This window comes from Pogona vitticeps, chromosome 1, assembly GCF_051106095.1.
Source record: "Pogona vitticeps strain Pit_001003342236 chromosome 1, PviZW2.1, whole genome shotgun sequence".
Lineage (NCBI taxonomy): Eukaryota > Metazoa > Chordata > Lepidosauria > Squamata > Agamidae > Pogona > Pogona vitticeps.
The window spans coordinates 92,505,022-92,532,117 of record NC_135783.1 but is presented as its reverse complement, the minus strand read 5'-3'; the positions used below and the strand labels follow the sequence as shown (position 1 = coordinate 92,532,117).

The window sequence follows — 27,096 nt, the reverse complement described above, 5'->3', positions numbered from 1 at the left end:
AGGGTGGACAGATTCTGTGAAGCTCTTACCAGCGTGGAGATGTTCTGATGAAAAAAGCTTCTGGCTCCATGAAAGATTTCATACCACACCTTCTCCTCAGAAAAGATAACGAATTCAGAATTCAGCACATAAGAATTCTGTGACATTATGAGAAAAAGATTTAAAATAACAATTGTTTGGATATGTCACATCTAATTTCGTAAAGACTTATCTGAGTGGAGTGCACAATAAAATACAGAGTCAAGTGGGAAAAGACTGGCTCTCAAATGTTCTAAGAAAACATGGGAACTTACTCTCAAGATAAGATTGATTTTTGTTTTAAAATATTTTTTTTCCACACATACCAAAGGTGCGCTTTAAAAAAATTATTTTGTCTAGGTCAAAGTGTTTAAGCCTGAGCTAGTTCCTAAGCTTGTGGGACCTAAAATCCATATTTAGACACCAAAGTAAAATCAGTCTATTTCTCCTGCACCAGTGCTCAATATGAGTCTTACGAAAATCAATGGCAAATAGTATTGCTGAAGACCACAACATGTAAATCCTTGAAAGCAAGGAGGGGGAATAAATTCCAATTTCAGCTGCTGGATTGTTTTATTATATTCATACAGCAAACCCAATTTACAGAGACACTGTCATGCATTTCTCAAAACTTACATACTGCCAGTTGTCTTCCCAGAAATCCCTCCTTTTCTTGTCGATGCACCTCCTGTGACACTGGTCTCTTTGAAAATACCTCTTTCTGCCCATTTGCAGGGAAAACAGATACCCTGCATCACACAGCAAATGACAATAGTAATTCAAGGTGCCATTGGATTATTATTACTTTGGACTATTATTATTTTGAAGAATTTACAGAGGGGGACAGAATATCCTCCACTGATTCCAGATTGTTCTACACATCTTTAGATGCTCTATAGTGAGCTACAAATAGACACTTAAATGTACTTTCTGTAGGAACTGAGCTTAAATGCCAGTAGAATAGCATAACATTTCACCTTTGATATCAGTGTGAACAAAATCTGTCTTTAATGAATAACTAAGGTAGAAGTTTGGGTTTGTTTGGTTTTTTTAAAAAAAATCACCATATAATTCAACAAAGCAAAAAGTCAACGGCAATAAAGCACCTTGAAATGATCAACTTCTCCTAAAGAGTTGGATCTGTAAAGAAACAACACTTACTCAGAAAGAGGAGGAAGTTGTCATTGAGCTTTTTGTTGCAGATTATTAAAACCCTCAAGATGCACAGTAGAAGTGCAGGGACTTCCAGAGCCAAATTAGTTTCAAGTTCCCCCTGAGTAGACCACCCCTTACTCACATCAGCTTGTACCCATAGTCTCAATAACTCACTCTGAGATATTGGTAAGAAAAAGAATAATTTTTTTATTTACTCACAGTTGTACAGATGGAAAATAGCATAATATCTTTTTAATAAAAGACTAGGAGGAACAGCCATAATAAAAAGTTTACAAAACAAAAATAAGAGACACACTCTCCACCATTATTTTCTGTGAGGGAGAGTACATGGATGCCTTTCATCAACCATAACCATAGTTATAACCTGGACCTGATGCTCACCATGGAAACGCAGGTGGCATCGGTAGTCCGTACCGCCTTTTTCCACCTTTGGCGGATTGCCCGGCTGCGACCTTACCTAGACACGGGGGCGCTCACTACCTTAGTACTTGCGCTCGTAATTTCTAGATTAGACTACTGTAACATGCTCTATGTGGGGCTTCCTTTGAAGCTGATGCGGAAACTTCAGGTGGTGCAGAATGCGGCGGCCAGACTCCTTAGTGGAGTGAGAAAATACCAACATATCTCTCCTACTCTGGCCATGCTGCACTGGCTGCCCATCCGTTTCCGCATTGACTTCAAAGTGTTAATGCTTACATATAAAGCCCTAAACGGTTTAGGACCTCGATACTTGGCGGAACGCTTACTCCCAACTAATTCTACCCCTGTCACCCGTGTGAGCCAGGAGGTGAGGCTGAGGAGCCTGACAGCAAGGGAGGCCCAGAAAGAAAGAACTAGAAACCGGGCTTTCTCAGCGGTGGCTCCTCGTCTCTGGAATAACCTACCTCTGGAGATTCGTGCTGCACCCTCGCTGGGTACTTTTAAGAACCAACTAAAAACATGGATGTATAGGCAGGCCTTCCCTTCCAGTTAATTCCTGACCTCTTTCCTTTTTTTCTCTCTTTATTTGATTTATTTTTATTTTTCCCATCTTATAGAATCATTTAATTAATTAATTGTTACAAATTTTTTAAGAATTTGTTATCCTTATGTTGTAAGCCGCCTAGAGTGGTCGAAATGACTAGATAGGCGGGGTATAAATACAATAAATAAATAAAATAAAACAAAAATAGTAGCTACTATCTTATTCTCTGAAATTTTAAAGACTTCAAAATAATATATCCAAAGCAAACTCCAAGATGTCCAGAGTTTAGAAGCTAATTGACTGTTCAGTATTTTGTTTTCTTTGTCTCCATATGAAAATTTCAATTTTGGAAATGAGCCTTTAAATTCCATTAGACAAATGAATATGTAACAAAATTACTGTTATCACACACAAAGAAAGAGCCACATATCTAGCATCTGTCTATGATTCACAGAGATATTTTGTCAGAACTCTGGACTATATGCTTTAAAAAAAAAAAAAGAAGACAGGGGGAATCAAGAGTGAGCCCTACCATGAATATGGAGACGATGTATTAAAATTCACAAGGGGCTGTCAACAGAGCTGATGCAAACTCTGTTCGCCAGAAATATGCAATGATATTGCAAGCTGGCAAAGATGAAAACAGCTTGGGAAAGCTCTTTATGGAGCTATTTCATCCTTCCAAATGTTAAACAAGCTGTCTTTTACCAATTCAAAGCAACTTGAAAATGCAGCATCTCTGAGGCAGCCTTTGCCAAGGTGTTTTGCAAAACATGAGGCACGGCTCTTCATTCCACTCTTTCCCAGCTCGACTCTGACTGAGATTTTAAATGGCAACCTGATTCCTGCCAAGGTTATGTTTCCTGTTCAGGAGATGCCGTTTAAATGAGAAAGGCATTAAGTTTGTATTCATGTTCAGTCTAGCACTCATCGAGAAAATTGGCTGGATCTTTGCATAACGTGTTGAAGAAGCTGCAACAGTTACTAGGTATTCATTACATGCAGGACTTGCAGGTTACTAATCCAACTTTGGGCTCGGTCCTACTGACAGTAAAAAACACCTTTGTAACAAGTTCTGCTCTTTTTTAAAAAAAAATATCCTAAATGTTGGCATACACGCAAGATATGTGCAGAGTATTGTGCTAGGAGAGTGAGTTTTTCTGCTTCTCCACCAGAAGTCGATTCATTTTGAGATGGAAGTCGATTCATTTGAGATAGCTACATATGTGAATGTCGCTATCCACATCTTTTAAAAAAACAAAAAACCTTCCTGCTATCTGATATAGCGGTATATCAGATAGTAGAATTTTTAAAAACCATCATGGTCTGCTTGCTGAAAAAGCTGGCACCGCACCAAACAGCTCATTCCCAGCCACAAATTATCCAAGCCAAGCCTTTCTTTCCTCCTGCTCTATCGTTCTTCCCTTCTTCCCCATTTCTTAAGTAACCTCCTCATCTCCCCTCCAAATCTTTCTCGCCTTCCATTCCCATCGGTCACCTGGCCCTACCCTCTTCCACCCGCATCCCTTGGCCCCTCTTTCTATTCCCACTCCTTCCCCTCTCATCCTTCTCCCCCTCCTAGAGAGTGTTCTCCTTACTGGTGCCCTGTCCTGGCTGAACAGAGCCACCTGATCAGAGATGGCAGGCAGGTGGCAACAGGGAGGCCAAGGCAGCAGCAGGACATCAACATCAGAGGTGGCAGTGTCAGCAGTGAAAAAGCACAAACTGACCCCAAGAATCTTGGATCCAGGCTGACGTTAGACCAAATCCAAAAAAATGACCCCTCTCCCACTTTATTCTGGCAATGGGATCAGTCTGTTTTTAAAAGAATTACGTGTAGACAGTGAACACCAGGATGATGATTTAGGTGAAATCTAAACATGAAAGATTTAATTAGCTTTCACACCTGATGGGCTTCTTTGGCTCATATTGAAACCCAAAGCTTCTGCGTGCATGTTAGAGTCAGAGGATCGAAGAATAATGGAGTCAGAAGGAGCCTATAAGGCTATTCCTGCTCAATACGGGAATCCGAATCAAAGCAGATCGGACTAGAGGCGGGGCACAAACCACTGTGGTTCATGCCAGGTCATCCTTCAGAAGAACAGGTGCTTTTGTATTTGATGACTCCCAGCTACACTTACTCTGGCAGGTGCCCACTCAGAGGCAGCACCTGAAGGAGGTCACACAGGGAAGCCAGGGCTCTGCCTCTGACTGGGCATCCACTGGAGGAGACAGGGCTGGGAGGTGCCAAACGCTTGCTTGCCTGGAGGTTAAAACCAGCACAAACTGTGGAAGTGGCAGCTGATGCTCGTCTCTAGATCTGACCAATAGTTGTCCATGTTCATGCTGAACAGAGTAAGGTATTCTGTCAGTGTGGATGTGCTCTAACTCTAGGATCTCGGCTGATCCCTGAGGAAGGCTGCCTTTGTCTTCTACTTATTTCATTCTGAGAACGTAACATCTGTGTTCCTTCAGTTTATTTCTGTTCCCAATACTCACCTCTCTCTCTCTCTCTCTCTCTCTCTCTCTCTCTCCCCAGCATTTACCCAATAGCTACTGGTCAAATACTGCACATGTATTTTGGGGGGCAAGGGTAACGGTTATACATCATAGAATTAATATTGTCTGCTACTACTGATTATCACTTAATGCCATGCTTTTGTTGAAGAAAAGTTTGTTGTGGGCTATATCAACTACCTGGGGAATTTTAATTAACTGTAGCTTCAAGAGAAGTATTTAATTTAATATTACAAGAACACCAGATAAGCATTGTGGTAGCACACCATAGCATTTGTTTGTTCAGAGGAATGTGTGCAGTATGTATAAACATAAAGAGATTTAGTAATAACCCATGTTTTTCAGCTCATCAAATAAGTACTAATTGTTTGTCTCCACTGGAGAGCTCTTTCATCTTCCCAAATGTACCACAGTGTCTGAAGAGATATCACCCCACTATATGTTCATATCTCTAGCCCTATTCAGCAATTCTTAACATGTGAATCCTCCCTATACAGTGGTGCCCCGCATAGCGACGATAATCTGTGCAGCAAAAATCGCTGCAAAGTGATTTCGTCGCTATGCGGAAATAAAAAGCCCACAGGAATGCGTTAAAATGTTCAATGCGTTCTTATGGCCAAAAAACTCACCTTTAAGTGAAAATCCTCCATACGGCGGCCATTTTTGCTGCCCGGTAAGCGAGGAATCTGGGCAAAAACACAGCGGGTGGCCATTTTATTTACCCGGTGGCCGTTTTGGAACCACCGATCAGCTGTTGGAAAATCATTGCTATGCGATGATCGGTATGTGAAACAGGGTACCGATCATCGCAAAGCGATATTTTCCTATCTAAACCATCGCAATGCGATCGCAAACATGATCACAAAAATTCATCACTATGAGGATTCGTCATTAAACGAGGTGCCCGTTAAGCGAGGCACCACTGTACAAAGACCAGAAGACACTACCACTTTCCCCTCAGCTGCTGTTTTTATCATGCAGAGATAGTTGGTTGAAAAGGGAGAGGATGTTCTATTTGCGTAGGTTCTCCATATGAACTAGAATAAAGCCTGGTTGTGGCTTGAGTGGGAGGCCTGTACAGGCAGAATGTGTGTGTTCAGTCGTTTAGTCGTGTCCGACTCTTCGTGACCCCATGGACCAGAGCACGCCAGGCCCTCCTATCTTCCACCGCCTCCCAGAGTTGTGTCAAATTCATGTTGGTTGCTTCGATGACACTGTCCAACCATCTCATCCTCGGTCGTCCCCTTCCCCTCTTGCCTTCACACTTTCCCAACATCAAAGTCTTTTCCAAGGAGTCTTCTCTTCTCATGAGATGGCCAAAGTACTGGAGCCTCAGCTTCAGGATCTGTCCTTCCAATGAGCACTCGGGGTTCATTTCCTTTAGAATTGATAGGTTTGTTCTCTTTGCAGTCCAGGGAACTCTCAAGAGTCTCCTCCAGCACCACAATTCAAAGGCATCAATTCTTCGGCGTTCAGCTTTCTTTATGGTCCAGCTCTCACTTCCATACAACACTACAGGAAAAACCATAGCTTTGACTATTCGGACTTTTGTTGGCAAGGTGATGTCTCTGCTTTTTAAGATGCTGTCAAGGTTTGTCATTGCTTTCCTCCCAAGAAGCAGGCGTCTTTTAATTTCGGGGCTGCTGTCTCCATCTGCAGTGATCATGGAGCCCAAGAAAGTAAAATCTGTCACTGCCTCCATATCTTCCCCTTCTATTTCCCAGGAGGTGATGCGACCAGTGGCCATGATCTTAGTTTTTTTGATGTTGAGTTTCAGACCGTTTTTTGCACTCTCGTCTTTCACCCTCATTACAAGGTTCTTTAGTTCCTCCTCACTTTCTGCCATCAGAGTGGTATCATTTGCATATCGGAGGTTGTTGATATTTCTTCCTGGAGTCTTAATTCCAGCTTGGGATTCCTCCAGTCCAGCCTTCCGCATGATGTATTCTGCATATAAGTTAAATAAGCAGCGAGACAATATACAGCCTTGTCGTACTCCTTTCCCAATTTTGAACCAATCCGTTGTTCCATATCCAGTTCTAACTATTGCTTCCTGTCCCACATATAGGTTTCTCAGGAGATGGATAAGGTGGTCAGGCACTCCCATTTCTTTTAGGACTTGCCATAGTTTGCTGTGGTCCGCACAGTTAAAGGCTTTTGCATAGTCAATGAAGCAGAAGTAGATGTTTTTCTGAAACTCTCTGGCTTTCTCCATAATCCAGCGCATGTTGGCAATTTGGTCTCGAGTTCCTCTGCCCCTTCGGAATCCCACTTGTACTTCTGGGAGTTCTCGGTCCACATACTGCTGAAGCCTACCTTGGAGGATTTTGAGCATAACCTTGCTGGCGTGTGAGATGAGTGCAATTGTCCGGTAGTTGGAGCATTCTTTGGCACTGCCCTTCTTTGGTATTGGGATGTAGACTGATCTTTTCCAGTCCTCTGGCCACTGTTGAGTTTTCCAAACTTGTTGGCATATTGAATGTAGCACCTTAACAGCATCATCCTTTAAGATTTTAAATAGTTCAACTGGAATGCCATCACCTCCACTGGCCTTGTTGTTAGCCAGGCTTTCTAAGGCCCACTTGACTTCACTCTCCAGGATGTCTGGCTCAAGGTCAGCAACTACATTGTCTGGGTTGTCCGGGATATCCAAAACTTTCTGATATAATTCCTCTGTGTATTCTTGCCACCTCTTCTTGATGTCTTCTGCTTCTGTGAGGCCCCTTCCATTTTTGTCTTTTATCATGTCCATCTTTGCACAAAATTTTCCTCTAATATCTCCAATTTTCCTGAACAGATCTCTGGTTTTTCCTTTTCTGTTATTTTCCTCTATTTCTTTGCATTGTTCATTTAAGAAGGCCCTCTTGTCTCTCCTTGCTATTCTTTGGAAGTCTGCATTCAATTTTCTGTAACTTTCCCTATTTCCCCTGCATTTTGTTTCCCTTCTCTTTTCTGCTATTTGTAAGGCCTCGTTGGACAGCCACTTTGCTTTCTTGCATTTCCTTTTCTTTGGGATGGTTTTTGTTGCTGCCTCCTGTACAATGTTACAAGCCTCTATCCAAAGTTCTTCAGGCACTCTGTCCACCAAATCTAGTTCCTTGAATCTGTTCTTCACTTCTACTGTGTATTCGTAAGGGATTTGGTTTAGATTATACCTGAGTGGCCCAGTGGTTTTTCCTACTCTCTTCAGTTTAAGCTTGAATTTTGCTATGAGAAGCTGATGATCAGAGCCACAATCAGCTCCAGGTCTTGTTTTTGCTGACTGTATAGAGCTTCTCCATCTTTGGCTGCAGAGAATATAGTCAATCTGATTTCGATGTTGCCCATCTGGTGATTTCCATGTGTAGAGTCGCCTCTTGTGTTGTTGGAAAAGGGTGTTTGTGATGACCAGCTTGTTCTCTTGACAAAACTCTATTAGCCTTTGTCCTGCTTCGTTTTGAACTCCAAGGCCAAACTTCCCTGTTGTTCCTTTTATCTCTTGACTCCCTACCTTAGCATTCCAGTCCCCCAGAATGAGAAGAACATCCTTCTTCGGTGTCAGTTCTAGAAGGTGTTGTAAATCTTCATAAAATTGTTCAATTTCAGTCTCCTCAGCAATGGAGGTTGGTGCATAAACTTGGATTATTGTGATGTTGAAAGGTCTGCCTTGGATACGTATTGACATCATTCTATCATTTTTGAGATTATATCCCATTACGGCTTTTCCCACTCTTTTGTTGACTATGAGGGCTACTCCATTCCTTCTACGGGATTCTTGCCCTTCAGTCAATTAAGTCATTCTTATTTTTCTTCTTTTATTCTTGCCATCTGGGGACTCTTTGCTTTAAATTAACTGTTGAAATCGTAAATGTATATTACATTTTGTATCATTTTGTTTTTAATGTAAACCTGTATATTTTAAATTGTTTTTATCTTCTAAATTGTGAGCCGCCCAGAGTAGACTATGTCTAGATGGGTGGCATATAAATGCAATAAATAAATAAGTAAATAAATAAATAAATAAATAAATAAATAAGTAAATAAATAAATAGTAGACATGATAATCATCTGAGTTGAAATTACCCATTCCCATCCATTTTAGTTCACTGATGCCCAGAATGTCGATGTTTATTCTTGCCATCTCCTGTTTGACCACCTCCAGCTTCCCAACGTTCATGGATCTTACATTCCAGGTTCCTATGCAGTATTTTTCTTTGCAGCATTGGACTTTCCTTTCACTTCCAGGCACGTCCACAGCTGAGCGTCCTTTCGGCTTTGGCCCATCCACTTCATCAGCTCTGGAGCTACTTGTACTTGTCCTCCGCTCTTCCTCAGTAGCATGTTGGACGCCTTTTGACCTGAGGGTCCCATCTTCCAGCGTCATATCTTTTAGCCTTTTGTTTCTGATCATGGGGCATTCTTGGCAAAGATACTGGAGTGGAATTGCCGGTTCCTACCCCAGATGGATTGCGTTTAGTCAGAACTCTCCACTATGACCTGTCCGTCTTGGGTGGCCCTGCACGGCATAGCCCATAGCTTTTCTGAGTTACTCAAGCCCCCTCGCCACGACAAGGCAGCAATCCATGAAAGGGACAGGCAGAATAGCTTTCACCTTTTCGGATTGTTGTTTGTGTGTGATAAAAGCAGTGCTAGTGGGGTCATGACTAGTATACTGTCTGCAATGACTGTCCAGGACACACATTTTATGAATGATTGAACATGTCTCCTGCTAGATAGTCAATTTTGCTGAACTACATACAAGGGAATACTTGAACAAACCAGATATCCCAATATTTCATAGGATGGAATCATGATAGTCAAGGGAGTATAAAGTGTGTCGATATCTAGTGCAGCTGCCCATTAAGTGCACATCTGTTCCCTGGATCTAAATCCTTTCTCCTGATACTGTGTCAACTGCTCATTGGGATCTACAGCAATGCCTATATGGTGTCATTGTGCTATCAAGCTAAAGCTATTTCCCTTCTGCTGAAGTTTGCATATTAGCATTTTCCAAACAGATATCACCCAATACACACATTGGGGTTCTGGTTAAGTGTTTTCTGCTATTGTGTGACTTTGTGTGCATGAATCACTGACATACATTTCTGTTTTAATCTGCCCTGGGTAGCAAACTAAGAGTTTTCGGCAACCATGCTGATTAGCTGATTGACAGTCAGTTCACTGATGAAATGTCATGCTATTATGTATTTTATTTTAATTTTTGTAAGTTAGTCATTCTGATTTTGAAATGAGCAGGACTGTTAAGGATGGAACATTTTGGAAGTCATTAAAGGGGTTGCTTTATTTGACAGCATGTAAGGAGAACAGTGATTCTGTATTCTGTGATTTCTGGATAGAGAAGAAAAGAAACAGTCAAGCTGGGGACATCAGGGAATGGGATTCTGTATTATCTGTGAAGAAAACAGGAAATGAAAGGAGCTACATCTTTAGCATGTGTGTCTATATAAAGAACATATTTTAAATGTTCATCAGCACACTGGGAAGCCTCTTCACAGCCAGGATAAGTGAAGTAATGTGGTGTTATTAAACCTGTGCAGGCCATCATGGCAGCTGCTCATTTAAGTGCAAAAAACGGTATTATAAATGAAGTTATAATGAGTGTTTGCATATTTCAAATTAGGCCAAAAAGATGTTATGCATGCCCTAGTCCCAATTGGAAACCAAGAAATCAGTTCAATTCCTTCTGTATGTGTGTGAAAATGAAACTAAAATGTGATTTATTTCCTTTACATCTAATTGAGAGAGATAATAATGAATGCTATATATCTAGCATGGCAAAAGGGGAAAATAACAGAAAAGAATTATTTTCACATGCATTACCATAACTGGACACTAGAGGGAGCCAATGACTGTGCTATGTATACTTCACTAAATACATAGCACGGTCACTGGCTCCCTCTACTGGCTGGTTCTGGTAATATATGTAAAATAGTTTTTTTCCTCTTTTTTTCTTTTAATATTTTTCATATTTTTAGACCATGGATAAGTGAATTAGTGCATACTAATCTCATGGATAAGGAAGTCCTACTGTATTGCAGATGAATCTTGACACTCATAGTAAGCATATACTGAACATCTTAAAATCAAGCAACAGAGTCCCCTTTCCTTTCCCATTTCCAGTGTATGGGCAAATTCTTAGGAGCTTGTGCTTCTTGACTATTTTTTCTCTTGTTTTAGGGTTTCCGGTTCCGGCTCAGCCAGGCAAGACGCTCATGGCTACACAGCGGTGATTTTATCTTTATTTTATGTAATTTTATACGGTTTTTATAGCTTTTGTTTAGTTGAAGTTCCTATTCTACTTCTTAGCTGAAGGCATGATTTTAACCTTGGTAAAAGTAAACACAGAGATAACGACCACCGGAGCTGCCGAGAGATATTAGAAATACCTCTGTACGACAAAATTACACAACTGCAGCCTTGGGAAGAAAACAGAAGAAAATAACACCGCTATTGCGGACAGTAAGCACCTGCTTGAATCAAGTCTGCAAGAAAAACATTTACTTTGTTTAAGAAAAGCCATCTGCCTTCGGGGGTTGTTTGGCATACAGCAGGGGCTGATCCGCTGACTCCGTCAATCTACAATTGACTCACAGTGAGTAAAAGTCCTCCAAGGAACGGGTGGAATAACCTGCCCTTTAATGGTTTATGCTTGAGTGTTTACCGGAGCTAAGAAGTGTTTTTATACAGCTACTACTGACCGTAACTGTGAAACCCACATTCTTCTCCCTTTGAGTGGTAGTTTGCACCTGCAGAAGTAGAAGGGGACACTAAATAAGCTTAATTTGTGGAGTATAACTATGGTCACCACTAGGACCAAAAAACCTATGGCAAGTTAAAAAAGGCTCCCAAAAAGCGAAATCAGAAATCTATAGCAGACTTCTGTGTGGTCTCAGATCAACGTGAACATGTACCCTCCTATAATCAAAGGCCGCTGAGGGAATTTACATCAAGTACCCCACTTACTACGGACAATGTAGGCATAAATAATGGAGAGACATACCAGGGGGCTGCAGTCGGAACTCTGCACTCCGGAGGAGAAATTGGCAATTGGTCTCTGGACCCAGAACTCCTAGAGAAGGCTCTCTCTGCCTCTATGGAATCATTCTATAAATACTTAAATCTATCAACACCTGGGCCTAAGGAGAACCATATGGAAGGAACAGTAGGGCCCCAAGATGCTCAAGGGCCCGAGAGTGAACAAACTAGGATTATTTACACCCAACTACGTGATCAGTGTCTCCTCTCAGCTAAATCCAGCCAGACAATTTTCAATAATCTGCATGATCTAAAGAAAGAAATCGCTGATACTAAAGCAATACTACAATGCATTGCTGACATGATAAAGTTGGGGATTTTAAAAGCAGCACCCCCCTCAAACCCTCAGAATACTGAACAGAGAGGACTTCAGGCAAAAAAGGAGCTGGGTACAAAAGATCAAACACACAAAGATAACTCCCTAGCCTTTAAAGGTCAGAGTTACCCACAGTTATCAGAAAAAGCAACTCAGGACCGAATGTCCATCTCTGGGAAGACCCCAAAGGCCTGGGCTGATCCATATGAGCGAAATGAGGACACAGAGGACACAGAGGGACCTGACCTAACATCCTCTAATCTAGAGCTAATAACCATAGACGAATGGTGGGGAAACACCCCAGAAGAACCCTATCCCCAGCATCCACTTGCTGTGACAACATGCAAGGAAAATATACAGATTAAAAAACCTCAATGGTCAGCAACCTCAGACAGTGAAGGGTCCACCCCTGCTGAAAGCCCATCACTCAAGCCTGTGAACCACATCACCATCTACAACTGGCCACTAAGAAAACCAAATGGCACCTGGGCCTCCAACTCAGAAGTATTGTGGACAATAACAGAAATTCTGGGCAAGGATTGGGATGCTCAAATGAACACAAAATGTTACTGCATCTATCCCAGGAAGCCCGGGCAACTAAGAGGCAGGGTGTACTTGATCTTCGCCAATAGTGAACAGGCCCATCATTTTTGGAGCCTGTTGTACAAGTTTGAAAAAATAGCAGTATCTTTCAAATGGGGAATACATACAACTTACTCAAATATCAACCTAAGACCGATCACAAAATTGGACACCTACAAACTAACAAATACATCCAGAGAAATTCAGGTTCCAGAACAAAGAGATGGCCCCACAGCCGCTTCCATAAGGAGGATAACAGCCGAAAACCCTAGCTATGACCTGTACAGAGATAGGGCTGAAGCTTCCACCATTTACAACAGATCACCTTCCAAAACCAAATCAGATGGCAGAGGAAAGGAAACGCAGATCAATGTTGCAACCTTCCCAAACAATATCCCAATTAACAAGCCTCGTGATCTTACAAGCAAAATCAAAAACCAGAGTAATCAGGTGAAAATGCTCTCAAGGCCAAGGCATCTTTCAAAAGGTATTACATCCTCCAGAAAAAATAGAATATACCATCCATACAAAGAGAAGTTACATCCAGCCTGCTCGATGGGAACTATTTCCGACTCCACCTCTGAGTGGCATATGGGCAATAGATATGCCCCTTTAGTAGCTTATCCCCAGAACTGACTATTGGAAGGCAAAAAATATAAACATCTTAAGAAGCCTTTGTCCAGGAATATTGCATGGGGGGAAAACAAACAAAAAGTCCAACTCCACAAAGATACCACAGTTCCAAACACAACAACGACTACCTACCTGGGTAGAGCTGAAAGATATCCCTTTAGCAGAGAGACACAAAGAAATCAAAACAACAAAGACTGGGCCCGTAAAGATTATCCTTTTCCCACACCAGTTGCTCCCCTCACCTACAGAGGATGTCAGTCATCAGATGTATCCCTGCCTGCTCTGGAGAAGCTAACGTTATACAAGGAAGGGAACCCCATTAAAATGCTCTCTGCCACAAGAGGGGAAATGACCCCAAAGGCAGAACAACTGAACATTCAGGAGCGAAATGAGGCACCAGACACTCAAGAATCACGGTGTGCTCCAGAAAGCAACCAAACATCTGCATCTAAAATTGAACTTTTATCATGGAATGTGGCAGGTTGGACCAGATGTATCTCCCAAACCCATGATACTCCTTTCTTTCGTAGCAAATATGACATCATTCTTTTGCAAGAAACTTGGTCTGACAAAGATATAATTCTAGATGGTTTCAACTCTTTCATGGTAAAGGCAATCCCAGGGCGCGGACCGGGGAGACTGAAGGGGGGACTGAGCATCCTGGTATCAACGGCTCTGAAAGTGAAATCTACGATGAAACCCCCCCTGAGACAGCTGGCCATGGCAGTAGTACTTACAGGAAGTATGAAAACCCTATTGATTATTAACATATACTTACCTCCCACATCCAGAAAAGCTGAAACAGAAGGAAACTGGACAGACCTTGAAAACTATGTAAGAGAGCTTATCATAGAACATCCGGATGCTCTGGTCCTGACTGGTGGGGATCTAAACGCCCGTATGGGACCAGATGATGACTATCTGGGAACCAAATTTAAGATGATAGCCAACATAAGAAATGATAATGTGGGGACCCTGAATCAGGAGAGGGCATCTAAGGACCAACATGCAAATTATGCCGGGGCCTGTCTGTACAAATTTGCCTACAGACTGGGCCTCTCAGTTTTAAATGGCACAATCACAGGTGATACTCCAGGAAAATATACATTTATGGCAGCAACTAAAGCTAGTACAATTGACTACATCCTGGTGTGCAGGGGGCTCCTTTCCATGGTCAAAACTCTCCAAGTACTTCCTTACATGGAGGGGGATCATTTCCCCCTACATCTAAGTTTCCACCTAAACGTCAGAAATTTAGACACAGAACCAAGATATCATACTGAAATTACAGCACTAGAAAGAGTGGGTTGCCGAGTAAGATGGTCACCTAAACTGGCACAAAATTTAAAACAACTTTTAACTTCGAAAAATCTGATTGATGCCCTTAATCCAGTAGGAAGCCAGACAGTCCACTGGAATCCCATAGATAAATATGAAATTCTCCTACAACAATTACAGCCACATCTCACCCATTCATATAGCAGAAACCTTCAGAATTCATATAACCGATCCAAACCTTGGTTCAACCAAAGCTGTAAGGCAGCAAAACAATTAGTTAATCAGACATACCAGGAATACCTGAGAGCAGAAGACCATGTCAAAAAAGAGGCCCTCCTAAAACTACTGGTGCATAAGAAAGAATACAAACAGCAGATACATCACAGTAAAAGAGAACACACGAGAGAACTATGGAGGAAGGTGATTGAAGCAGCAAAAGCCAAAAATCCATCCCTTTTCTGGAAACTAATCTCAGGCAGACTATCAGAGCCCAAACACCCATTATCCTCTTGTATTCCACCAGATAAATGGGTATCCCACTTTACAAGTATGTATGAGGATGTCATTGTACCCCCTTCTCCAGTAATGCTTGGAAGCACTCCCAAATGGCCCCCGGTGACCCCAGGTGAAATAATAGCTCATATAGATCAGTTAAAAAATGGAAAAGCCCCAGGCCTTGATGGCATCCCACCAGAACTCCTAAAAGAAAACAAGACATGGTGGGGCTCCTTTCTAGCACCTCTCTTCACCCATATTAATGACACAGGCCAAATCCCAATATCATGGAAAACGGCCACAGTGGTCCCATTTTATAAGAAAGGGAAAAGGGAAGATCCAGCCAACTACAGGCCAATAAGTTTGCTGAATATTATAAGCAAACTATATGCAAGGCACCTCCTAGACAAACTCCTGGAGTGGCTTGAAGTAGAAAATATCATTGGGGCAGAACAAGCAGGCTTTCAGCCAGGGAGATCCACAACAGAACAATGCCTAATTATACAGCATCTTATAGAGAAATACTCAGCCAAAGGAGTAACATCACTCTATGCCGCCTTTGTGGACTTTAAATCAGCATTCGATTCTATATCGAGAACACACCTCTGGGACAATCTATCAAACTCATCTATAGACAAAAGACTTCTATATCTAATCAGGGCCCTACATGAAGAAACATACCTGAGAGTCAGGTGCAGCAGACAGGGACACCTCACGGAATCTGTGCAAACGCACAGAGGTGTTAGGCAAGGCTGCCTACTGGCACCAGCATTATTCATATTTTACATAAACGACTTATCAAGCTGGCTTAACACCGATGATCTCCATTCACCTAAACTTACAGATAGAACAGTGCCAGCCTTACTCTATGCTGATGATACAGTAATTCTATCCAGAACCCCCATAGGGCTGAGGAGGGCACTTAAGAAGCTTGCCTCATACTGTGAATATAAATCATTAACGATTAACTATCAGAAGACCAAGATAGTCGCCTTTGGACAGAGACCCAAGAGTAGGTCATGGCAAATAAATGGACACAGTATCGAGCAGGTGAACAGCTTCAAATATCTGGGGGTAGTATTACAGGCCTCAGGATCTAGGCTTCAGCATAGTAAATTTGTGGCTGATCAGGGAGAAAGATCGGCAAATAGTATAGTAAAATTCCATCTCTCCCAAGGAGGGTCCTTCATACCAGCAGCCCTCAAATTGTATAGAGCAAAGGCATTAGCCCAGCTGCTGTACGGCTCATTCATGGGGCCACCCAGTTCTCACTTCGCACCACAAGAAATAGTCCAATCCAAATTCTTAAGAACTATACTCCAGGTCCCAAGATGCGTGTCAAATGCAAGGATAAGGCTAGAAACAGGATGCCTTAAAGTAGAAGCCTGGATTAGAATTCAATCTATATATATGTGGCTAAAGGGACAGTCAAATCTAAAAGGCCTATTTTCCTTATTATTTAAAGATAACTATCAATCTAAGTGGGTTAAATCGGTCCAGGGCTACTTGGGGAAAATTGGCCTCTCACCTCAGGCGCTTATATCGTCTGAATAGAGCAGGCAAAACAAATAGTTAAACAAAGAATAGAGGACAATGAATACCAAACAGACCTTTCTAGCATCCAAAATATGGCAGCAAGGACTTACATCAAAAATTGTATGGTACCGGCCAAATACTTAACATCTTTGGAAATTAAAGGAATTAGAAGAGCCTTTACTCTGGCAAGGTGTTTGGCCCTCCCCTCTGCTGTACTAGAAGGGAAGTATAAAAATACCCCTTTTGCTGAAAGGTTATGCTCCTGCCACCTGAGGGAGATCGAGACCATACAGCACATGTTCTTCACCTGCCCATTGTATGAAGCAGTGCGAAAAGAGACTATAACCCCCTTAATAGATAGATTGCCAGGACGTTCGGAGGGAAATAGGCTAGAGTTCCTTCTCTCAGATGTTGATGTCCAGATCACCTGTCGGGTTGCGAGGTTCTGTGTAGCAATTCTTCGATTGCGGAAGTTAAATACCAATTAGATTGCCGCTCCCAGTTGTATGTATGCCAACATGTTCTAATGGAATATTGAAAGTTAGAAATTTTAAGGTTTTATAAGGTTTTATACTTATGTGACTGGTCTAAGGACTGTAAATAAACTATTGATTGAATCCTCTTGTTTTATTCATGAATTGGAGTTTATTGGACTGAATCAATTGCATCTGAAAACCGAAAGGCCAACTAAGGACTGCTCTCTCTCTCTCTCTCTCTCTCTCTCTCTCTCAGTACATCCTGCCACCCATTCGTGCCTGGTAGTGGTCCCACCCTCTACATCCTGCACATTCCACACTTTGTTTGAACTCCTAGGGAAGGTTTGGAAAGAAATGAAGATGAGAAGTCATACTTTATTTTGTTTTATTGGAAAATGATATCCTGCCAATATAAGGCTGCAAACATATTATAACAGTGATTTAAGCAAATAGTAACAAACATGGTTAAACAATGGCAATAAAACCAAGCAATAAATTATAAATAAAATGTGATAAATTATTATAAGATGAAGCAGATATCAGTAGCGCATCATTGACTCAAAATGAAGACATAACTGAGTTTTTAAACAAACTGAAACCTTTAAAAAGCTTTTGATAATTTTAAAAAGTCTTGTTGTGCAAGTCCAATTGCTCTGTCTCTTTATCAGCCACCAGCAGATCCTCCAGAGAAAGCAGTTAAGAAGATGGATATCAGTTATGGACTGTGTTCCCACTCTTTCACTCCCTTATTCCATTAAACTGTTTGATAGTATTGAGGAACATCTGAAACAGGCAAAAATACACCATGTACTTCTTAGTTACTATTGCTTGTCCTGTCCTTCATTAAAACATTACATAGTCACAATTAAATTCCTGCAAGTATATAATAAAGTATATAGCCTAAAATGTACAATCTAATGCTGCACAATATAGAAGCAGTTCACTGAGTATTTACTTAGTATTATGCCTGAGAGACCTAGCATAAAAGACAAACTAAATTTTTATGTGTCTCCTTTAAAGAAGTCAAGTAGAAAAGCATCACTTTTTACAGATCTTCTGAGGGCCAAAAAGAGCAAGAGCAAGAGTATACCAAAATTACTTTCTAAAACTACTTAACCTGCCTTGACAATTTTTGGATAGTGGTAGTTAGTGAATGCTACATGGTGGTTAACTTGCTGACCTGAGCTTTATGGGGCATCTCTCAAGTCATGAATACAAATTGTATTTATTTTCTGTCTTCCGTGTTGCATATGCAAAGGCTGAGCAAGTTATGTTACCAGGACATTTAGTTCTACTCAGTGCTATGCTCCCATTGGAGTCCCGGACAAATTCTGGGGACTTGAGTCACAGGACTTGCTGTCACATCAGACTTAAGTCACACCGGTAACTCAACTCAGTTTATTTTTTAATGACTCAAACTTGACTCACAACTTGGAACCCGCCCATTCCCTCCCTTTTTTGGGGGGGGGAAGCTTGGTTTTAATAGACTTGGGGCTTGAGACTCAGGACTTGGTACCAAAAACTCAGATTTAGACTTGGGCCCAAAGACTCAGGCTCAGATTTGGGATTCAGACCCAAAGGCTTGCCAACATCCCTGATATCCAGCAGAACTGTAGACCATCCCAACAAATCTAGAACGCTTACACCATTTTAAGTAATACAATGCAATGAATCCTTCTGCTTTCAGAGTATAATTGTAATGATTCTGAAGTATTTTAGAGCAATCAAGTGATCATTTGAGCCCACACTCAGTATGCATCTTCATCTTCTATCTATGCTAACGGTCCAACTATTGCCCCTACAGGACTTGGGTAATAGTGCTGACTCAGTCAGGATTTCATCTTCACAATTTAAAAGAATTGCATGGATCTAAGATGATATTATGAGTGGCCTCTCCCTTTTAATAAAGTGTGAGCAAGTGTGAAGTATGATAGTGAATGCATGGACACTATGCCACCCTGTGGTGACAAGGAAAGTTGCTGGCACAAGATTCCATTATGTAACCAGTTTCTCTTTGTTCTAGGGCCATTCTGAACTTCCATTTGCTTTTTTTAAAATAATAATAATCAGCCAATTGGTGAGCTAGGAGATTCAGAGCCGTGTTGGTCAGCTTCCTGCCCAAATTTGATCAATGTGTTAACATTAGGCTTATCTGACAGAATTAGACAGCAAGCCCAATGCTCCAGTTTTCTCCTTGGAGAGTTTTGCCACTCTGTGGTTGAAATAAAATAGTAAATCACATCTAAAGATGGCCCAGTCAATCAACTGAATTTACAAGGATTTGCCTCACGAAATCCTAGTTGATTCAATGGAACTACTCTAATTGTAACTTACTGCTGAACTCCAGTCTATGATTATGAAATAAGAAGGAAGTTCTTCCAAGAGTTTGGAAATACAGGAGGGGCAGGAAACTGACCTGTGAGCCATGATCCTGTAATTGGATCCTAATTTCTATTCTTGCTTGGTTCAAACATCTAGTTGAAGACTAAATGGCCATTCAGTTCTTCCCCTTCTCATTACACTTCAGCTGTGGCTGTTACTGTCTTAGCTTTATATTTGGTGCTGGCTACTCAAAAGGAGATTCGTCTTCAGGGAAAAAAAGGGAAGAGGGAACATGCAATGATGCATTTGAGTTAAATTCAGCTGTTAATCCCAACAGTTATGTAACGTTTCATCTACACAGTCGGAAAAATGTTGATAGGTTCACTGTGAAGTCACACCACATCCAGCCGTCAGGTTTCCTCAGATTAATTCTCTTCAGCCAACCATACAGGTGTCAGTGGATAAAGGGGAGGAAATCAGCCTATTTTTTCACCTTGTTAACCATTTGAATCCTCCCCACAACTGGTACATATGTCTGCTTCTTTCCCTCTCCCTGTCCATCCCTCTCTTCCTCCCTCCCTTCCCATTTAAAGGCTTGCTGTCCTCAGCTATGTGACCAATGGTGTGTGGGTGTGGGTGTTGTGGATGGATGGATGGATGGATGGATGGATGGATGGATGGATAAGGAATTGGAAGAAAGAGGTGAGGTTTCCAGGTTGTTACAGTAGCTTAGCTCTGACAGTCCAGATTTGTAGGAGGCACAGAGCACTGAAATTCTTCACTTTAAAAGTTCAGTCTACATACCCATACCATTGGCTGGTATTGGTTATAGGAAGCATGCAGTTCCCTTACTACAACAGCTTCACTGGCTGCCAGTCTGTTTTTGGGCACAATTCAAACTGCTGGTCATTACCTGTAAAGCCCTATACAGCTTGGGACCAGGTTGTTTGAAGTATTATTTCACTCACATGAGCCTTCTCAGCTCTTAGGTTCTTCTGAGGCGGCCCTTCTTTCAGTCCCACCACTTTCCCAAGCTTGCTTGATGAGGACACAAGAGAGGGTCTTCTCGATTATTGCTCCCAGGCTTTGGAATGCAGTGCCCCAAGAAGCCAGGTTGGCCCCTTCCCTCTTTAAATAAGATATTTACTGCCATGTCATTTTGTGAATACTGGCCAGAATCCAGTTCAGCACCTCATAAATTAAATTTACTCAAGGCAGAGTGTGCAATTTGGTTGGGCAGCTCCCATTATAAACCATTGCTCAATGCACTGGCAGAAGTGCTTTCTGAATAATACTTCTGCCTTAGCACTATTGTAGCCACTTGACATTATGCCCTCATAGCTATGCAACTGGATTTCAGCCAATACCTTATAATGGATAACAACATGTGCTGTTTTGTATATTATAAAACTTACAGAAGCTAGTTTGATATCACTTGCCTAAAATGCTTTCTTCATCTTTTCCTGCCCCTCTCCAATGATGATCACGAAAAACAGCTGTTTAGTTCAGTCTGATAAGCAATATATGTTTCATTTTGCTAAATTACATATTTATTGACAAATATATTTTGCTTAAGATTGAGGTTGCCGCTTGCTGTCTGATTCTTCTGCCAATATATTCTCTCAAGCATAATATAAAATTAGTCAATTTGAAGAAAGAGTAGATAATGCACTGTACTTCAACTTTCTCCAACTTATGTGTTTAACTGACTCCCGGGGTCCCAGATGAAAGGCACTATTGTTCAAAACATATGGGAGATACCAGGTTGGGGAAGACACAATACAGTAATCCACCCAGAATGCCCATTTCTTTTCTCTGCCATGTTTGTCTGCAGTGACCATAATACATACTTTATCTGTAAAGATGGCTGATACCTGTACTAGTCTGGGCTGTGACTGGAGTGTTCTTAAACAAGTACACATTACTGGGTTTAATGGAACTTATTTACAAAACTTCTTCTTAGGATCACTGCATGAAAATATGTACTAAGAGGAAACAAGAGCCGTTATTGTGGAATGTAATGCCTATATATCACCGTGGTCATGAAGCAATATTCCTTATTTGGCTCTTGAATGTGGTTAAGAGCTCATAATTGAACTAAATCTACTGCGAGTACCAGGAGCAATGACAAAGAATTTACAGTCTCTCCTGTGGCATAGAGGTGACTGCAAACCCAAATCCTGCATCTGCTAGAGAGTGCAAGGCACCACAAATTGCTTCGGCAACATCTCTGTTTATTTCAGTGAAGTTTGTAGGTGGTGGATTGGGCCATTTGTAGATAGCCAATCCATAATCATTCCCAGCCACCTGGAAAAGAATTAGAGATGAAGATGGAATGGGAGGGAAGATTAGTAATGCTGAATTCTCCTCTTGGCACAAAGCTCATAAACAGAGGGGGCTATATTTTTGAAACATGGTTAGCACCCAGCAGTTGCTACTGGAAACCATCAGAGGAACCAAGAGAGGGAACTAAAGTGTTTATTCCAAGAATTTAATCACTGCTTATTTGCACTGTTTTGTTTCATGTTCCTATGTAGACAAAATATAGGAATGCGTACAAAATCGTGCCAGAGCTTCAGACAATCTAAGGCAACTGATTGCACGATTTAATAAAAAAAGGGATTTCATGATAGCAATTTTGTAAGACTCATGTCACAATAATTATACTTCTCCATCAAAGACCTAACCATTTGACACACTAGCCTTCGACATGCCCTAACAAAAGCTATCGACAATATTCAGCTGGGGATGGGGAATTCTTCATTGTGCTGTGCCAGGTTGGAGTTTTTACATGTTTGGATGTTCAACCATTTTTCTATTCCAAATATGAAGTTATTGGTGAATTTTCCGGAGGTCTTCAAAAAGGGAACTGAAAAAGAATTCTCCCTTGTTTATATTTGATGGTGGGAAAAGTACAGCTATTGCCAGGATGGAAAGGACTGTATTGTATGTACCCATCTGTCATGTCCATTTTAATGTTGAAGAAACTCTTAGAAGGAAAGAGGCAGTATTTATTTATTTATTTAGATTTATACCCTGCATCATCTGGCAATCAGGCCACTCTGGGTGGCAGTAGCCTTTGTTCAACCCTCTCATAACTGAGCATTCAGAGATTCACACCCAAAGTTTTAAGAGTTGAGGACTTAGATCCTGTGAGGTTCAGTCTCCTGACAGTCAACATTAAAACAATCAAACAAACCTCAAGGTTTTTCCATCCCAAATATTAATCTAAGGAAATTCTTCTATAAAAAAATAACCTGAAATGAAATTCTCACTCATTCTTCCTTTCAGCTATAAAAACTGAAAAATTGGGCTACAGTGCACAAAAAAGTACGGTAATAGAAACCTGTCGATCTTAAAAAGTTCCACATGATTCATTGCTCTTTTTGAGGAAACAAACATGGCTAGCTCCTTGGAAAATGTCCTTGCCTCCACCCATGTGCTGAGACAAACAGGCAATCATCATATCCTGCTTCGAGCTGATTACAGCTAGCAAGAGAATGTGGTTTGGCTAGATCAAAGGATTTGTCCAGCAAACCAATCTTTACATTTTTCTTATACTGAGATTGTCCTGAGTATATATATAACTTTGGTAAAAAAAAAAAAAAATCTTCATACCTACTGCTTAATGTATTTGTGCGCAACAGGAATATAATTTTTATACTGGCCAGACATAGAGGAAAAAATGAAATGAATTATAATAAATAATAGTATTCTATTGGTCATTATGCTCAGCGTTTCCATGGCACCTGTGTGTTCCCTACTCTGGAAGGATACTTTAGGTATACCGAAAGACTGCTGTACATATTTCATTTCAAAAATTCCCATCTTTTTAATCTCTGAATTGCAAGCTACTTCTGAAACTCACTCAGATTTTAAAAGTGCCCAGTTTTAGCAGTAACAGGGGCTTCTGGCTGTTTCTTTCCCTTTCAGGTTGCTTGCTGACTTGCCTGTTATTGAAGGGAGTGTTCAAAATGCTAAGGCAACATAGACATGGGTGTTCTATTTGCTGAGAAGTTTCTATAAAACAAGGAAGCTGGGCAATGAAAACAATCAGGGATAGGAACTACATTGTGAAACTTGGAAAGAAGCCGGAGCTGGAGGTAACAGCATACAAAGCAAAGCAACGTGCTCTAGTAATCTGCCATTAAGTGTCATCTGAATAGGCAAGTAGCCAACTTGTTTTCATGCAAGGAGCAGCAGCTACATATGCACAAGGAAATGCATTTTTTTAGGATTTCAGAGGAATTGCAAACCAGTTAGCTTAATGGGTTTTCCAGGTGAATTAATAGAAAGTCTCATTAAAGATAAAAATCACAAAGCATGGTGAGGGACAAGTCATGCTACAAAAAAAAAAAAAAATCATCCTGACTCCTGAAAAAAGCAAATCTTCTCCCTGTCTTTGTACTTTGCTGAGAATGTCAGTAGCCACATGGATAGGAATTATCTGTATGGCTCTTTTTAATTATTATTTGGACTTCCAAAAGGCTTTTCACAAAGTCCCTCACAAAAGAGCCACAAGCAAACATTGTAGTTATAGAATATGAGCAGAAAGACTTTTGCAGTCAGTTCTCTCAATATAGGACCGCAAATAGTGGGATCTGCTAGCAGAGTGGCAATATGGCCATGATGATTTGTTGGTGGTTTTGACATATTTAGGGTGGATGACAACAGGAACTGCAAAATGATAAAGGGGCAGGAACATGCACTGATTATTATGTTTTGGAAGATGAGTAAGAAGCGACATGATACAGGTGTATAAAAGCATGCTTAAATTTTTCAGGTGTGTAGCCTTGTTGGTCTGTTATAAGGATGTGGATCTTACTGCTTCTTATTCTGTCCAAGAAGCAAAGAGAAACAAATCAATTTTTATTCTGCCTCTGAGATTTCTCTGCAGCTAAAACCCAGGAGAGACATCTCCCAGGTAACACAACTGCCCTCCAGGAAAACTCCAGGAGTATTTCTGAAATTGGATAGGAATGGAAAATGCTTATCTGGTGGATGAATTAGCAGTTCCTGTGATGGAATTGCTAAATCCTGTGCAATAGCTGCCTAACCTTATATAATAATAATAACCATGTGCCATCAAATCAATTCTGACTTATGGCAATCCTTTTCAGGGTTTTCCCGGTGGATAATACTCAGAAGCGGCTTACCATTCCCTTCTTCTGGGGGGTGCTCTGTGACAGTGCAGCTTGCCCAAGACCACACAGGCTGGCTTTTTTTTTTTTTTGCAAGAGACTCAGTGGGGAATCAAATTCCCAACCTCTGCCTATCTCCCTCAAGCTATTCAGCTAGTTTTGGCAATTCCTGCTTAGAAAGTGGCAATTTCTTAACAGGATCTGAATTGTGGGAAGCAAACAAGAGAAACAGAAGCCATCTGGGGAAAATGTGGGGAAAGTCCTGCCTGATGAGAAGTTTGGTCACCATTTCTCTGTGTAACGAAACTGGAAAAATAAACCAAGCACAACGTTGTGCCTCACTTTAAAGACTTGCAATTCTACAGGGCATAATTTTTGATACTGCAGCACACTTCATCATGATGTGAGCCTCAGTCCATGAAATATTGTGTCAAATAATGCTCTTAAAAGTGACACAAGGGTCTCTTCTTTGAAAATTATGTACATTCTGGAGAAAACAGAGAAGGGAGAAGTTATTCTTCCTCTTGGATACTAAAGCTTGGGGTTGTTGACAAAAGTTGAATGGTGGAGTTTGAGATGAAAGGAAGCACCTCTTAATACACCTCATGGTGAACCGAAGAAGTTGCTACCACATGATGGACACCAACTAAGATGACTTTGAAAGGGGGTTGGGCACATTGGTGGAATATAAGGCTATCATTGGTTACTACTCATGATGGATATATGTTACCTTCAGTATCAGAGGCTATATGACTCTCATACAAGTTGCTAGGGAAGAGAAGATTTCTATTGATGATTTCTATTTCTTTCTACAAAAGAAACATGTTCACTATTTAAATAAGTAAGGAAGCATGTTGCACTAAAATCAGAATGTCAGATGATGTCTCTTTTCTCCAAGGTAAAAACATAAAATATTCAAATCAGCATGTATAAATGATTCATATAAATGATTCTGTGCTGATCTGAATGACAACTGCACTTGTGTATGTGTACAGACCCCTATCATGCAAAGGGATTTTGTGTGAAACTCCAAGGGAATGCCATTGTTGTTTCCATTTTTTGTTTTGAAAACTTGACGTGCTGGGTAAGCAACGATTATTCTTCCTTGTAATTCAAGTGGATTTATGAAATATTTATCATACAGCGGAGAAAAGGATATTCCCATTTATCAGCAAGGTAGTTTATAAGATGTGCTGCTTCTCAATAAGCTTCATGATAAATGTATACATCTTTCATATTAAAAATATTAAAATATATATTAAAAAACAATATTTCCTCATCTTTTAGAAAATCTCTCTCTCATTCAGTGTATGGACATCTGAGTCAGTTAATCAAAGATTAAAAAGAAACTAACAGTCAGAGATCCAAAGCTTATTAATCCAAGTATGAGGTTTTTGATAGTTGTATTTACATGTCAACGATTCCCTAACAGTGAGTCATATACTGTGAGGTTGCAATCTGGATTTCTGGGAATCACTTATGTTGACTTTGAGTATGTTAACTTTATAAGCAAAAAGAAAAAAGACATTTCTGTACTATAGCTTATTCTCACACATTAATAAACTGTACATGCAAATACACTGCAGTATTAGGTGCACTTCTTGCAAAGTACTTTTACAGGCTGAAATCCCATTTAAAAAAATTAGCTTTTACTTCAGCAACATAAATTTAAGATGCAAATTGCCATACATTAAGAAATCCATATAAGCATTTGCTGTTGTGCACTGGGTCACACGACAGTGGTGTGCAATAGCAAATGTGTATGGTAACTTCCTACCTTGTGGCAATTCTCAAATTTACTCCAAAGTATTATGATGGTGGCCATACATAGTAAGATTCTGGCCATGCAAGTGATGTCAAAGTAAGATTAAATCAGCTTCGGCATTTTGTAACCCTTATAAAACTCACTGCATTCATTAGATTAAAAAAATTATTTAAGAAAAATATTTTCATGGTAAATCATAACACTTTTTGGAATATATAAGACAAAGTGTGGTTTGGGTATAACATAGTATCTCGTAGATTAATGTTTTACAATAATAAATACAAAAATGCAGCAAAGAGTTGCATATACTGTATTTATCTTTTAAGTGTGCATGAAAATGGTTGCTCAATGAGTTAATGCTGAATAGTTCAGTGATTTAGACAGAGGTTGGGAGTTCAATTCCCCACTGCACTACCTCCTTGACAGGAGCTGGATTCGATAATCCACAGGGTCCATTCCAGCTCTGCAGTTCTAAGATGATGGTGGTGGAGGAGATAAAATAATATTCTTGGCAGTAGTCATAATCTTTGCATTTAAGAAATTGACCGCTTATTTGTTGCTCACACTCAAGTGAAATATTAAATATATTTCTGAGTTGTTCTGGTTTTGATTTACTTTTTAGTTTGTCCAGAAATATGTAAATATTTTGAATAATTTTGCATAAAATAACAAATTGTGTGTGTACTATATATAAAAAGTAGGATTTTGCACTTAGATGGTGCAATTTTTTTGTAAATGATAAATAATCAAACAAAAAAAGCAAAAAGGAAATAGACACACTTCTTCGGCACTACATACATTCCTTTCAGGGTGAACTGAAGAAACATTTGTGACAAATCAAC

General features: G+C 40.5%; 1 protein-coding gene and 1 long non-coding RNA gene across 2 annotated transcripts in view; one reads left to right on the top strand and one right to left on the bottom strand.

Moving 5' to 3' along the window:
• The window catches only part of LOC144586492 (uncharacterized), a 1,082,363-nt gene that overhangs the window by 515,846 nt on the left and 539,421 nt on the right, over positions 1-27,096 (top strand). The window lies entirely within an intron of this gene.
• Positions 17,176-19,871, bottom strand: LOC144586529 (uncharacterized). Its single transcript, XR_013541398.1, has 2 exons — positions 19,443-19,871; positions 17,176-17,809 (listed from the first exon to the last, which is right to left on the bottom strand). It is a non-coding gene; the product is annotated as an uncharacterized LOC144586529 (long non-coding RNA).